Source organism: Ornithorhynchus anatinus, chromosome 2 (genome assembly GCF_004115215.2).
Source record: "Ornithorhynchus anatinus isolate Pmale09 chromosome 2, mOrnAna1.pri.v4, whole genome shotgun sequence".
NCBI lineage: Eukaryota > Metazoa > Chordata > Mammalia > Monotremata > Ornithorhynchidae > Ornithorhynchus > Ornithorhynchus anatinus.
Window position 1 is genome coordinate 80,225,174 of NC_041729.1, and position 14,023 is coordinate 80,239,196.

The 14,023-nt window shown below is 44.0% G+C and overlaps 1 non-coding gene across 1 annotated transcript; it reads right to left on the reverse strand.

Annotated features, from left to right (window-relative positions):
- Positions 1 to 4,960: 4,960 nt before the first annotated feature.
- LOC114809915 lies at positions 4,961 to 5,098 on the reverse strand. Its single transcript, XR_003757686.1, has one exon. It is a non-coding gene; the product is annotated as a small nucleolar RNA SNORA7 (small nucleolar RNA).
- Between the last annotated feature and the right edge of the window lie 8,925 nt (positions 5,099 to 14,023).

Consider the following 14,023-nt stretch of genomic DNA (forward strand, 5'->3'; position numbering starts at 1 on the left):
CAGCCTCAAAAATAGAAGCTCTAAATATATTTGAGAATCAGTGTGGCTTAACAATAATAATAATAGTAATAGTAATTCTGATATTTGTTAAGTGCTTACTATGTGTCGGACACTGTACTAAGCGTTGGGGTGGATACAAGCAAATTGGATTGGGCACAGTTCCTGTCCCACATCGTGTTCATAGTCTCAGTCCCCATTTTACAGAGAAGCAGCATGGTTTAGTGGAAAGAGCACGGGTTTGGGAGTCAGAGGTCGTGGGTTCTAATCCTGACCTGGCCACTTATCAACTATGTGACTTTGGGCAAGTCACTTAACTTCTCTGTGCCTCAGTGACCTCATCTGTAAAATGAGGATTAAGACTGTGAGCCCCATGGGCGATAACCTGATTGCCTTGTATCTACCCTAGTACTTAGAACAGTGCTTGAAACATAGTAAGTGCTTAACAAATAGCATTATTATTATTATTATTGTTATGTAAGTGAGGCACAGAGAAGTTAAGTGATTTTCCCAAGGTCACACAGCAGACAAATGGCACAGCAGGAATTAGAACCCATAACCTTCTCACTTTCAGACCCATGCTGTACCGACTACGCTATGCTGTTTCTTCTGCTTAGTGGAAAGAGCACAGGTTGAGGAGTAAGAGGATCTGGGTTCTAATCCCAGCTCTGCCCCTTGCCTGCTGTGTGACCTTGGGCAAGTCATTTAACTTCTCTGTATTTCAGTTTTCTCATCTGCCTAATAGGGATTCAATGCCTATTCTCCTTCCTACTTAGAGTGTGAGTCCCTTGTGGGACCTGATTATCTCATGTCTACTCCAATGCTTGGCACATAGTAAGCTCTTAAGAGCTCGGGCCTGGGAGTCAGGAGGTCATGGGTTCTAATCCCGGGTCTGCCACTTGTATGCTATGTGACCTTGGGCAAATCCCTTCACTTCTCTGGGCCTCAGTTACCTCATCTGCAAAATGGGGATTGAGACTATGAGCCCCATGTGGGACAGGGACTATGCCCAAAAAAACTTGCTTGTATCTACCCCAGCACTTAATACATTGCCTGGCACATAGTAAGTGCTTAACAAAAGCCATTATTGTTATTATTATTATTATATGTTTAGCCTGTGTGGACAGAGAGGGGAGTGACAAACATCACACCACTCCTAGGTCACGCTCACATGAACCATGAGAGATTAAATGTGTGGGACAAGGGTCTTGTCCCTGGGGCTTTGGCTCTGGGGTTGTGTATCTCTTAGTCTTTGGGTCTTTGAGCAGAGAGGGGTGACCTCCTGAGGAACAAGGTTTGTGGGGGACCCAAACAATAAACTCAGCTCAATTCACATAACAAGCATTGCTTGTGGATGAAGAAAGGGGAAAAGGTCACTTGGGGTCCTGGCTAACAGAAATCTTGGTTCTAATCCAGCCTCTGTCATTGGTCTGTGTGACCTTGGGCAATTTACTTGATCCTCTTGAGCCTCAGATTCTTTGATTATAAAACTATATCTAAAACTATAAAACTATGGTTTTATATGGTTATGGAACTATGGTTCTGGTTGAGCACTTAGTATCTGCCAAGCACCATTCTAAGCACTGGGATAGATAAAAGTTAATCCATTTGAGACAGTCCCTGTCCCACATGAGGCTCAGATTCTAAATAGGAGGGCATAGGATTGAATTTACATTTTATAGATGAGATAACTGAGGCACAGAGAAGTTAAGGGACTTGCCCAAAGTCACACAGCAAATACATGGCAGAGCCAGTATTAAATCTCAGTTAAGGTCCCTACTCTCCTTATAAATTATGAGTCCCATATAAATCAAATCTGATTATTTTATGTGTAGCCCAGTGCTCAGAAGAGTTTTTGGCAAATAGGAAACACTTAATACTTATAATTGGGCAGGAAATCAGCATGTCCTAGTGGTAAGCACAGAATTAGGAATCTGGAGACCTGGGTTCAAATACTACCTCTGCCACAGGCCTGCTGTGTGATCTTAGGAAAGTCATTTAACCTCTCTAGGCCTCCGTTTCCTCATGTGTAAAATGGGGATTATATAGTTTGTGAGCCCATATGGGAAAGGGACTGTGTCTGATCTGATAACAGTGTAACTACCCAAGCACTTAGCACATGAGTACATACTAAATGCCATAATATTGTGAAAAAAACTATACCGTGCTAAGATATACATTCACTTATTCACATGATTTGCTTCACTCCACGAAGGTGAATTTACATAATGACTTAACTCCCTTAAGTGAACACACCCAGTATTATTATAGTGTATGTACAGATACATGTATACTGTAGACTGTAAGCTTGTTGTGGTCAAGAAATGTGTCTGTCTATTGTTATATTGTACCCTGACAAGCACTTAGTACAGTGCTTTGCACAAAGTGCTCAATAAATATGATTGAATGAATCTCAGAAAATTATACAAAACTTGTTCATGCCACTTTTTTCCTCTAACAGAGTTAGGTCTGCTTAGGGTCACTGACTATTCCCGCACAATAGACAATGTCAATTTAGGGTCATATCACCCCTGCTTCTCCCCTTGCCTAGCAATAAAAGCATGAAACAGAAGCAGTTTGTTGCAAAGTGAACTGTATAATCAATCAATGTTATTTATTCATTTTGGTATTTTTTATGTGCTTACTATGTGCCAGGCACTGTATTAAGCACTGGAGTAGATACAAGCTAGTTAGGTTGGACACAGTTCATATCCTGCTTTGGGCTCACAGTCTTAATACTTACTTTATAAATGATGTAACTGAGGCCCAGAGAAATGAAGTGACTTGCTCAAAGTCAGAGAACAGACAAGTGGGAGAAGCTGGATTAGAACCAAGGTCCTCTGACTCCAAGGCTGGTGCTCTAACCACTAGGTAACACTGCTTCTCCAGCATGCTTACTGTATGTAAAGCACTGTATTAAGTTCCTGGGAGAGTACAGTACAACAGAGTTGGTAGTTATGTTCCCTGCCCACAGCAAGCTTATAGTCTGTAGAGAGAGAGACATTATAAATAAATTATGGATATATAAGTAAGTGGAGCTGCGAGTGGGGTGAATATCAAGTGCCCAAAGGGTACCGATCCAAGTGCATAGATGATGCACAAGGGAGAGAGAATCAGGGGAAAGATTAACTGGGGAGGGTCTTTTTGAGGTAATTTCACCTTAATAATGTTTAAGCGTGGGAAGAGTGGGAGTCTGGTGTATATGGAGGGGGAGGGTGTTCCAGGCCAGAGAGAGGACGGGGGGAAAAAGGATGAGTGGTAAGTTGACGAGTAGAGCACGCAAGCTGGCATGAGAGGAGCGAAGTGTGGGGGCTGGGTTGTAGTAAGAGATCACTGAGGTAAGATAGTAGGCGGTGAGCTGATTGAATGCTTTAAAGCTGATGATAGTAAGGAGTTTCGGTTTGATGTGGAGGTGGATGAGAAACCATTGGATGTCTTAAGGAGTGGGAATATGCGGATGTAATTTTTTTTTTAGGAAAATGATCTCAGCAGGTAAGTGAAGTATGGGCTGGAGTGGGGAGACAAAGGAGACAGGGAGGTCAGCAAGGAGGCAGAAGCAGTAGTCCAGGCTGGATAGTTTAAGCGTTTGAATCAGCATAGTAGCAGTTTGGATGGAGAAGAAAGGGCAGATTTAAGCAATGTTGTGAAGGTTGAACTGACAAGACTTGGCAACACATTGAATATGTGGGTTGTACTCTCCCTAGTGCTTAGTAAAGTGTTCTGAACACAGTCTGTGCTCTATAAATACCATTGATTGATAGGGAGGGTATGAGGAGTTCTGTTTTGGACATGTTAAGTTTGAGGTATCTGCAGGACATCTAAGTAGAGATGTCCTGAAGGCAGGAGGAAATGTGAAACTGCAGAGAAGGAGAAAGGTCAGGGCCAGATATTTAGACTTGGAATTCATCTGCATAAAGATGGTAATTTAAAGTCATGAGAGAGAAGGAGTTCTCCAAGGGACTGGGTGTATGTAAATGGAGAATAAAAAGGAGCCCAGAACTGGGCCTTGAGGGGACCCCAAAATATCAGAGGGTGGAAGGTGCTTGTTTACCTGAGGAAGTTTGTGGGCAATGTTTTGGATCCGGTTTAACTTTCTCTCCTTCCTTTCCTTGTGCATTAAATTACCATGTGGCAGAGTTCTGAGCATTTGAGAAGAATCTGGAGGTTTCTGACTTTTTCCTCTGTTCTTTCCATTCATAACTCTGGTTGACCATTTCTCTCTGACCGTGACATAGGTGTCCAGTTCAGTCTAGTGATGGGGAACCATGATCCAAGAACTCTTAAAGATGTCCAAGTCTGATAACTGTCCTGGCCCTTGAGGGTGCCTTGCAAGGCAGGGCCATTCAACTGAAAATAGACTGTTAAGAAGGAAGAATTGAGTAGCAATCAAAATGAAAGTGGGAGGGGCCACCCAGAACTTTGTACCTGAGTAGATGGTATCAACGAAAGAGGTGAATGATTTCAGGCTAAGGAGGAACCTGTTCCTTGTCTTGTCTTATGCTATGGAGACATCTACTACCCATAGCCACGCCATGGACACATCTCTCCCAGAATGCCCCACCTCCATCTGCAATCATTCCGGTAGTGTATCCATAGAGTTTTCTTGGTAAAAATATGGAAGTGGATTACCATTGCCTCCTTTCATGCAGTAAACTTGAGTTTCTATGTTGGTATTTGTTTGTTAAGCACTTACTATGTGCCGAGCACTGTTCTAAGCGCTGGGTGAGATCCAGGGGAATCAGGTTGTCCCACGTGGGGCTCACAGTCTTAATCCCCATTTTACAGATGAGGGAACTGAGGCACAGAGAAGTGAAGTGACTTGCCCACAGTCACACAGCCGACAAGTGGCCGAGCTGGGATTCGAACTCATGAGCCCTGACTCCAAAGCCCGTGCTCTTTCCACTGAGCCACGCTGCCCTCGACTCTCTCCCATGCCGCTTCTGCCTAACACAGGTGCGTCTTGACTTGTAGCAGATTGCCTTCCACTAACTAGCTACTGCCCAAGCTAGGAATGGAATGTGTATGCCTTTGCTTGACTCTCCCTCCTGTAGTCGATACTGGTAGAGGACTGGAAACTCACCAGGCGCAACCCTGAGAGGGGACTTATCCCTGGCTAGGCAGAAAAAGAGGAAGTTGTAGTGAGTTTGGGTGAGAGCGCTGCCAGGATACAGACTTAGTTTTCCTATAACAAAGGAGCTTCCTCTCAAAATGTTTTCTCTTTGAAAAAATTGTAACCTATTCTTCCAGGTATTACGCTTCAAGCTACAACCTCCTCCTACTTTCCACTGTTTTCATCTTTAATTTAGGAGAAATTCAAATATTTCCACAAAGTGTGGAGTGAAGAGAGACAGGAGGCAGGGAGGTCGGTGAGGAGGCTGATGCAGTAATCCAGGCAGGATAGGTTAAGCGGTTGGATTAATGTGGTAGCAGTTTGGATGGAGAGGAAAGAGTAGATTTTAGCGATGTTGTGAAGGTTGAACTAACAGGATTTGGTGACAGATTGAATATGTGGGTTGAATGAGAGAAATGAGTCAAAGTTAACACTGAGGTTACAGGCTTATGAGACAGGGAAGAAAGTGGTGCTGTCTGCAATGATGGGAAAGTCGGTTGCAGGGACAGGGTTTGGATGGTAGAAGCACATGGGCGTGTTCTAGTGGATAAAGCATGGACCTGGAAGTCAAAAGGATCTGAATTCTAATCCCAGCTCGACCATTTGTCTGCTGTGTGACCTCGTGCAAGCCACTGAATTTCTCTGTACCTCAGTTACCTCATATGTAAAACGAGGTTAAAGACTGTGAGACCTGTGTGGGTCAGAGGTTGTGTCCAGCCTGGCACATAGTAAATGTTTAACATAGACCTTAAAAAAAAAAAGTCCTAGTTATTATAGGGCATTGATGCTGCTGCAGAGAAGGGCTGATCTACCCCACATAAAGGGAGGGGGAATTGAGACAGAGATTCCTGGGCTAAAGAGGATGTTGGCTTTGGAAGTGCCATGATCAAGCTGCCCTGGTGTCAGCTTTATGAGTGAGACAGGGAGAAAAAGAGCTATCAACACTGCAGGAAGGCAGACACATCTCCCTGCTCTCAGGAGCCACTCTTGATAGCCTGCAAGCTATTCCACAAAGTCTAAGCACATCATTTCTGTGCACACCACAGGCTCCCATCCTCCCCCAACAAAACATACCTGAAACTGAATTCCACCACTAGGAATTCACTTTTCCTATACCAATACCCCTGTCATGTTCACAGACCCATTGAGCTTCTCCTAATTACCTTTGAGCAGCCTTGTCTCCTGGAAGTTTTGAAAGACATGTGTGGTACTTAAATAGTTAGACTCACCATCTTGTTTGCCACAGCTTCATAATTGCTTTAGATCTGAGTCACATCTTGTCTTGTTCCGGCCTCAGGCAAAGACACGTGATGGTAGCTGCGGTCACTTATCATATAGTGAAGGGGACACTGTTGTAATTAGAACCCTTTAAAGATAGATTTAGTCTTTTTCCATTAGGGTAAATGTCCATCATGGTTTGGCAGGGAAAGTTGCAATATTTAGGACTTGGGACTTCTGGGTGATGAGGGATTGCTTTTAATTGAACCCTGCTAGGGAGTGAGGGCATTCTTGTTACCCTTTTGGAGTCCTTAGGCTTTCACCCCAACTCTTGTTCAAAAAGGTTAGCCAGTGTTCACCGTTTCTCTTCACTAATAATAATAATCATGACATTTATTAAGCAGTGTGGCCTAGTGGAAAGAGCCCAGGCCTGGGAGTCAGAGGACCTGGATTCTAATCCATCCTGGCTCTACCACTTGCCTGATGTGTGATCTTAGACAAGTTACTTCACTTCTCTGTGCCTCAGTTCCATCATCTGCAAAGTGGGGATTTTTGCAGATGAATACCTGTTTTCCCTTCTACTTAACCTGTGAGCCCCATGTGAGACCTGATCATCTTGTATCTACCCAAGTGTTTAATACAGTGCTTGGCACATGATAAGCACTTAACAAATACCACAATTATTATCATTTTTATAGATAATAATATTAATAAATGACACTCATTCTATGCCAAACCTGTACTAACTGCTGGGGTAGACATAATTATCCTGAGAGCTCTATTAGATATGTGATAATTAGTAGTTCTGGACTTAAAGATGGAGTAGGGAGAGAGGATAGGAAGAAAGGGTCATAAGGTGACACAAGTTGAGACCTGGACCCAACATCTCCAACACAGCCTCTGTCTACTTTCATCCCTTGCTGTTGCCTGGCTCTGTTACCTTACCTCACTGATCTCCCATTCCACCCAATCCACAAACACTGCTCTTCTAACGCCAACATACTCTCTGTACCCTGATCTCATCTCTCCCATCTCCAACCCTTGCCCACACCCTCCTCTCTGCCTTGAAAATCCCTCCCTCTTTATCACGGACAGTCCACCACTCTCCCCACCTTCCAAACCCTCTCAATATCACATCTATTTCAAGAGACCTTCCCTGACTAAGCCCTTATTTCCCCTACCCATCCTCCCTTCTACACTGACTACACACTTGGCTGTGTGCTTTGATATTCCCACCAGTTCCCAACACTTAGGTTCTTATCCTTATACTCTACTACTATCCTTTCTATAATTCATTTTAATGTCTGTCTCTCCCTTGCAGACTTGTGGGCAAGGATCGTGTCTACCAAAAATATTGAATTGTACTTTCCCAAGCTTTTAGTAGAGTGCTCTGCACACAATAAGTGCTCAATAAATACCATTGGTTGGGTGGGAACCTGGTCACCACTGACTGAGCAGCAGAACCATTAGTGGCAGCAGAGGACTTGCTCTGGGAATGCCACCCTCTAGGAAGAGGAGGAGTGAAGGAAGAGGCAGAGGCTTTGTGGTCTCCTTCTCCACTCCCCCACTCACCTGGATGCTGCTCTGGCCTGGCACTACCACCATGGTTAGATACCCTCATCCTCTTCTGCCTCCTGGATAGGTTAAATAAGTTCATCCAGCATACAAAAGCTGAAAGTCCTTTGATTTCATTTCTTCTGCAGGAGGATGCCAAGACCTTTTTGGGGACTCAAGTTGGTTTCTGGCTGCAGTCTTGGCCCCTACTCATGTTCTCTGTCTTCCTGAGCTACAGTTGAGATTCACCACTGCTCTCTTCCTGAAGTCCCCACCTGATCCCCCCCAACTCTCTTTCTCTTTAAATATCAGCAGAGCTTCACTGCATTTTGCTTATAAAAATCCCCGCTGGCACCTGTTTCTGCTGTTGCCACCTGGTTCTGCTGCTGCTTCCCTGCTCTCCATCCAAGTGGAGCAGAAGATTCAGCCCAGCCTTAGCCTCTGAGGATTGCTTCACTGATGCTTCAGATCCCAGAAGTGTTCACACTAACTCTATTTAGTATGATTGACTGGCACCTTACATGAGGCCAAAAGGCAACAGAGAAGTACAAATCCTTCCTTAAGTAAGTCAAAGAATGGCTAGATTGTTTAACTTAAATCTTAGAAATCATGGAATTTAGAATAAAAACCTCGAAGTTCAGTACCAACTGAAAAAATATATTTAAAAAAATCTGAATCTGAATGCTGATATTTAGGTTATTTCTCCAGTATCAGTGTCACTCCAATAGTGTATCACACCACGAAGAGGATTAAACACAAGCAAGTTGTCACATTCCTGACAAAGCAGGCTCCAAAGAGGGCTTCGTGGTGGGGATTGCAGAAAGGCCTAAGGAGCCAGCAAGAGTATTTGCACAAAAGAGAGAGATGATCTTCTCAGAGATACTCTCCTAGAGGCATGAGGAAGAGTAAAGAGTAGGACAACCTTGAGGGATCCTGACTTCCCCATGCTCCCATCTTAGTTTCTTCACCACTACATGGACCTACAGCACAAGATTGGAAGGCAGCCCCTGATTTTAAAGGAATTTGTGCACACAAAAGAGACGAAATGGAACCCAAAGGGGAACAGAAGCCTGATGGAATGCTTGCTCTTATATGATATTACTAAGGAAAAAGAGATGATGTATGGTTTCCCTTGCCTAGGGCAGTAACCACAAATGTCCAAATTTGGTCAGTGTTCTTTCCTCTCATGTAAAACTCAACAGCCTGATGCAGAGGAAAGTGAGCAAGACAAAAGTGGAAGGTCCACTTGTATGACAAAACAGGAAAGCCTATGAAGAGAAGCAAGTACAAGCATGATTTTAGGTAGCCCAAAAATAGGAATGTAAAGAGCAATTTGGAAAGAGCACAATAATGGGAGTCAGGAGACCTGGGTTCTTATCTATTACTTGTCCTGCTATGTGACCTTGAGCAAGTGACTTAATGTCTTTGTGCCTCTGTTTCCTTATCTGTAAAATGGGCATAAAATGTCTGTGGTCCCCATCCCTTCGTGAGAGTAGGGGAAAAGAGCCATTAGAGAGTGAGTGGTTGAAAATGGCAGTTAGAGAGGGAAGAAGAGTGGAAGTAAGTATTTTTTATAAGGTGAGAAGGAATACTATCAGCGGAAAAGATGAAGAGGAATAGATTTTTAAAAGAGGCAGGAGATGCCTACTTTTGAAAAGGCAGAGAAGGATGAGAGAGTGATTATTCGGGTGGGAGTGAGCTGGTAAGTGGAAGGGAAAATTTAAGGGTGTTTTTGATTTTGTTAAAGTATTTGGGAAGGTCATTAGAGGAGAGAGAGAGAAGTAGGGGAAAAGGGGGTTTCAGAAGGGGATTAAAGTTATAGGAAGCTAAGCAGCTAGTAGGGGTAATGAGCATGGGAAGTTGATGAAGGAGAATTCTGTAAGGGGAAATCATGCCTCATTAATCTGCTGCAAAGGGGTCGACGAGGATGTGGGGTGGAAAGAACACGAGGCTATAATATATTTATCTTTGAAAAGTTCCACACCAAAAGCTTTTAAGAAAACCGCAAGGTGGCATGAGCTTGGAGAGAAATTGGATTGAGTAGAAATTCTCAAAGAGAAGGGATGAGACCACTGTACTTGATGGGAACCTGTAAGTGATGAGATCCTCTAAGTACTAGATGAACCATTAGTTTGGGTAAATCATGTCTCGAATTCTTCATGCCCACTGCCGAGAGAGAGCATGCCCAAGCTGCCACCTCATTTCAAGTTTAGCATAGAACAACTAATGGAAAGGGACCCAAAGTTTGTCAGTACAATGTGTAGACGCCCACAGAAGGGCACTAGGAATCTCCAGCAGGGCCAGGAAATGATTAACAGAGAGAAACTAAATCATGTGAAGCATAAGACCTTGGCACACCCTACGTGTCTTTTCATCTGACTGAGAAAAATGAAAGAGTCTTTTCTCATTATCTTGGAAGAGGCTAGCCTTTAATAGTTATTGAAGGTAGGGAATCTGTACTAAGAAAAGCGGGTACAGTCTTGTGTTCTGACAATTCCAAATCCCCTTATCTCCTCTCAGGAAGTCTGTTATTTGTAAGATATTGTTTGAAGCAGAAGGGAAAAAGGAACAGCAAAATTCAGCCAGAGAATGTGGTCATGAGAATGATAGCCAAGGGAAAATGTGGAGCTCATTCTTTTACTGGGCACAGTGAGATTGGTGTTCTACCCTAGATGTCAAATTCACTGCAGCTAAAGCCTGAACTGCTTTTGGTCATTTGGTGATTCTTTGAGCCCCTTCTCATCGACCCTTTCTTGTGTGGACCCCAACGATAGCTATTCATCATGGTGCCTCCATTTTTCAGAAGAGAATATTTAAGGTCTGAAAAGACGAAAGATTTTACCACAATACCTTAGAGAGGCTGGGGCAAATAGGAAAACGAGGGATTGAAATGCAGCCTTCTGCTTGATTCCTAATCTACTTGGAGAACCTCTAGACTATAAATTCCTACTCTAGACCTTAAGCCCCTTATGGGCAGGGAAGAGTCCTAGCAACTCTATCATGTTGTAGTCTTCCAAGTGCTTATAGTACAGTGCTCTGCACATAGCAAGCATGCAATACTACTGATTGGTTTAAGTTGAAATCTTTGGCACATTCCCTCCCCCAGAGACCAACAAGTGTCTCATATGCTAAGGAGCTGTAGGGTTTGCCCCTTAAGGATGATCACTGTTTTCAAAAATGCAGAGCTTTCATAATTAAAAATGAGGGCTCAGCAAAAGATGCAGATGTTGTCAAGGAGAGGTAGGCCAGCAAGGTTCTGCCTGCTCTATCATCTTGTCGGTGAATTTGTCAGTCATTTGTATTTATTGAGAGCTTACTGTGGGCAGAGAGCTGTACTAAGCACTTGAGAGAGTACCATGCAATTATTCATTCATTCATTCATTCAATAGTATTTATTGAGCGCTTACTATGTGCACAGCACTATACTAAGCGCTTGGAATGAACAAGTCGGCAACACATAGAGACAGTCCCTGCCGTTTGACGGGCTTACAGTCTAATCGGGGGAGACGGACAGACAAGAACAATGGCAATAAATAGAGTCAAGGGGAAGAACATCTCGTAAAAACAATGGCAACTAAATAGAATCAAGGCGATGTACATTTCATTAACAAAATAAATAGGGTAATGAAAATATATACAGTTGAGTGGACGAGTACAGTGCTGAGGGGATGGGAAGGGAGAGGGGGAGGAGCAGAGGGAAAGGGGGGAAAAGAGGGTTTAGCTGCGGAGAGGTGAAGGGGGGGTGGTAGAGGGAGTAGAGGGAGAAGAGGAGCTCAGTCTGGGAAGGCCTCTTGGAGGAGGTGAGTTTTAAGTAGGGTTTTGAAGAGGGGAAGAGAATCAGTTTGGCGGAGGTGAGGAGGGAGGGCGTTCCAGGACCGCGGGAGGACGTGACCCAGGGGTCGATGGCGGGATAGGTGAGACCGAGGGACGGTGAGGAGGTGGGTGGCAGAGGAGCGGAGCGTGCGGAGTAGGCGGTAGAAAGAGAGAAGGGAGGAGAGGTAGGAAGGGGCAAGGTGATGGAGAGCCTTGAAGCCTAGAGTGAGGAGTTTTTGTTTGGAGCGGAGGTTGATAGGCAACCACTGGAGTTGTTTAAGAAGGGGAGTGACATGCCCAGATCGTTTCTGCAGGAAGATGAGCCGGGCAGCGGAGTGAAGGATAGACTGGAGCGGGGCAAGAGAGGAGGAAGGGAGGTCAGAGAGAAGGCTGACACAGTAGTCTACCCGGGATATAACTAGAGCCCGTAGCAGTAAGGTAGCCGTTTGGGTGGAGAGGAAAGGGCGGATCTTGGCGATATTGTAGAGGTGAAACCGGCAGGTCTTGGTAACGGATAGGATGTGTGGGGTGAACGAGAGAGACGAGTCAAGGATGATACCGAGATTGCGGGCCTGAGAGACGGGAAGGATGGTCGTGCCATCCACTGTGATAGAGAAGTCTGGGAGAGGACTGGGTTTGGGAGGGAAGATGAGGAGCTCAGTCTTGCTCATGTTATTATATAACAGACACATTCCCTGTCCACAATGAGCTTAAAGTCTAGAGAGGGAGACAGACATTCATATAAATAAATAAATTACAAATATGTACATGTGGCCACTGAGACTACTTATGGGCCCTGGGCACTACTTATGGATTCTTATCTTCTCAGTGCCTCAGGAGCTCCCTTGGAATAAAATTAGGCACTGAAGAAGGCTCCCTAATTCTTCCAGATCACAATGAGGCCACTGACTAACATATGAAATGCCAATACTGGATATAGCATCCAACTTGCGTCCTAGGGGTAGATTGGCCAGCAGTCTGGCTTTATACCAGACAATCCAGATTTCAACTGATCTTCCCTATGCCCGATGTAGGTGTGGAACTAGATGATTTTATGATTGGGATCTTTATATTCAGGACTCAGCCTTTCCCCTCCATGGCTCTTGCGATTAAGTTCTGTGGCTTGGAATAGCACCCATGTTCAGAGAGAACTGAAGCAAAGGACGTGGGCTCAAGGAACTCTTTGGAGAAACTGAAGAATCGGTTGCTAGGGATGGACATAAACAAAATGGCACCTACCTTGGCACTATGTTATGCTGTTTACCAGGGAAACTTGTTTTGACTTTGCACGCTTCATTTTATCTAGTATATTAGAGTTTCATCTGTGCCTCTTACCTAGAAGTAATTTAGGCACAGGAGAGAGGATTTAGAAATCCTTATTCAAGAGTGCAGAAAGCAAAGAGTAGTTTCTGCCAGGCTTGTGTCTTTGAAAATTGTTCTTGTTAAGCACTTACTATATGCCAGGCACTGGGAACTAAGCACTGAGGTAGTTATAATCTAATCAGGTTGGACACAGTCCCTGTCCCATAAGGGGCTCACAGTCTAAGCACAACATAGTAGGACTTAATCCCCATTTCACTGAAGCATAGAGAAGTTGTGACTTACCCAAGGTCACACAGCAGGTGAGTGGCAGAGGCATAATTAGAACCCAGGTCCTCTGATAAACAGGTCTGGGCTCTTTCCTTTAGGCCATGCTGCTTTCTGAGGAATAGACAGGATTCATAGGCACTGGAAAAGGGCTCCTCAATGGGAAAGTTCCATTGATGTTCTCTTTTGGCTTTTGCTTTTTTTCTTTTACTAGTATTTGAAACAGTGTGCCAGACACTGTACTAAGCACTGGGGTAGATATAAGATTTTCAGGTCCCACATGGGGCTCACAGTCCAAGTAGGAGGGAGAACAGGTATTGAACCCCCATTTTATAGGTGAGGGAACTGAGGCACAGACATGAAGTGATTTGCCCTAGGTCACAAAGCAGCTAAGTGCTAGAGCCTGGATTAGAACCCAGGCTCCATGCACTATCACGTAGGCCATGCTGCTCGTCTACCTTGGGTATTTAGAAGATGCTTAAATCCTGTTGATATGTGTAGTAAATTGCCCAGGATCCTGTGCATTTACTCTCACCATACCTACTTCTTGAAGTGACTCTTTTTTAAGTACCCACTTCTTTGAAGTGTCCCTTGTCTAATAACCAAGATAGGATTATAGTACCATTACCTGGAGTTGAATATTTATTAACTAATACTCATGGAGAAAATAATATACAGATTAAATTCTTGAGCTTTTTTCTTTATTAGCTAGCATTTGAGATGGTAACACTGAAATTTTAAAAA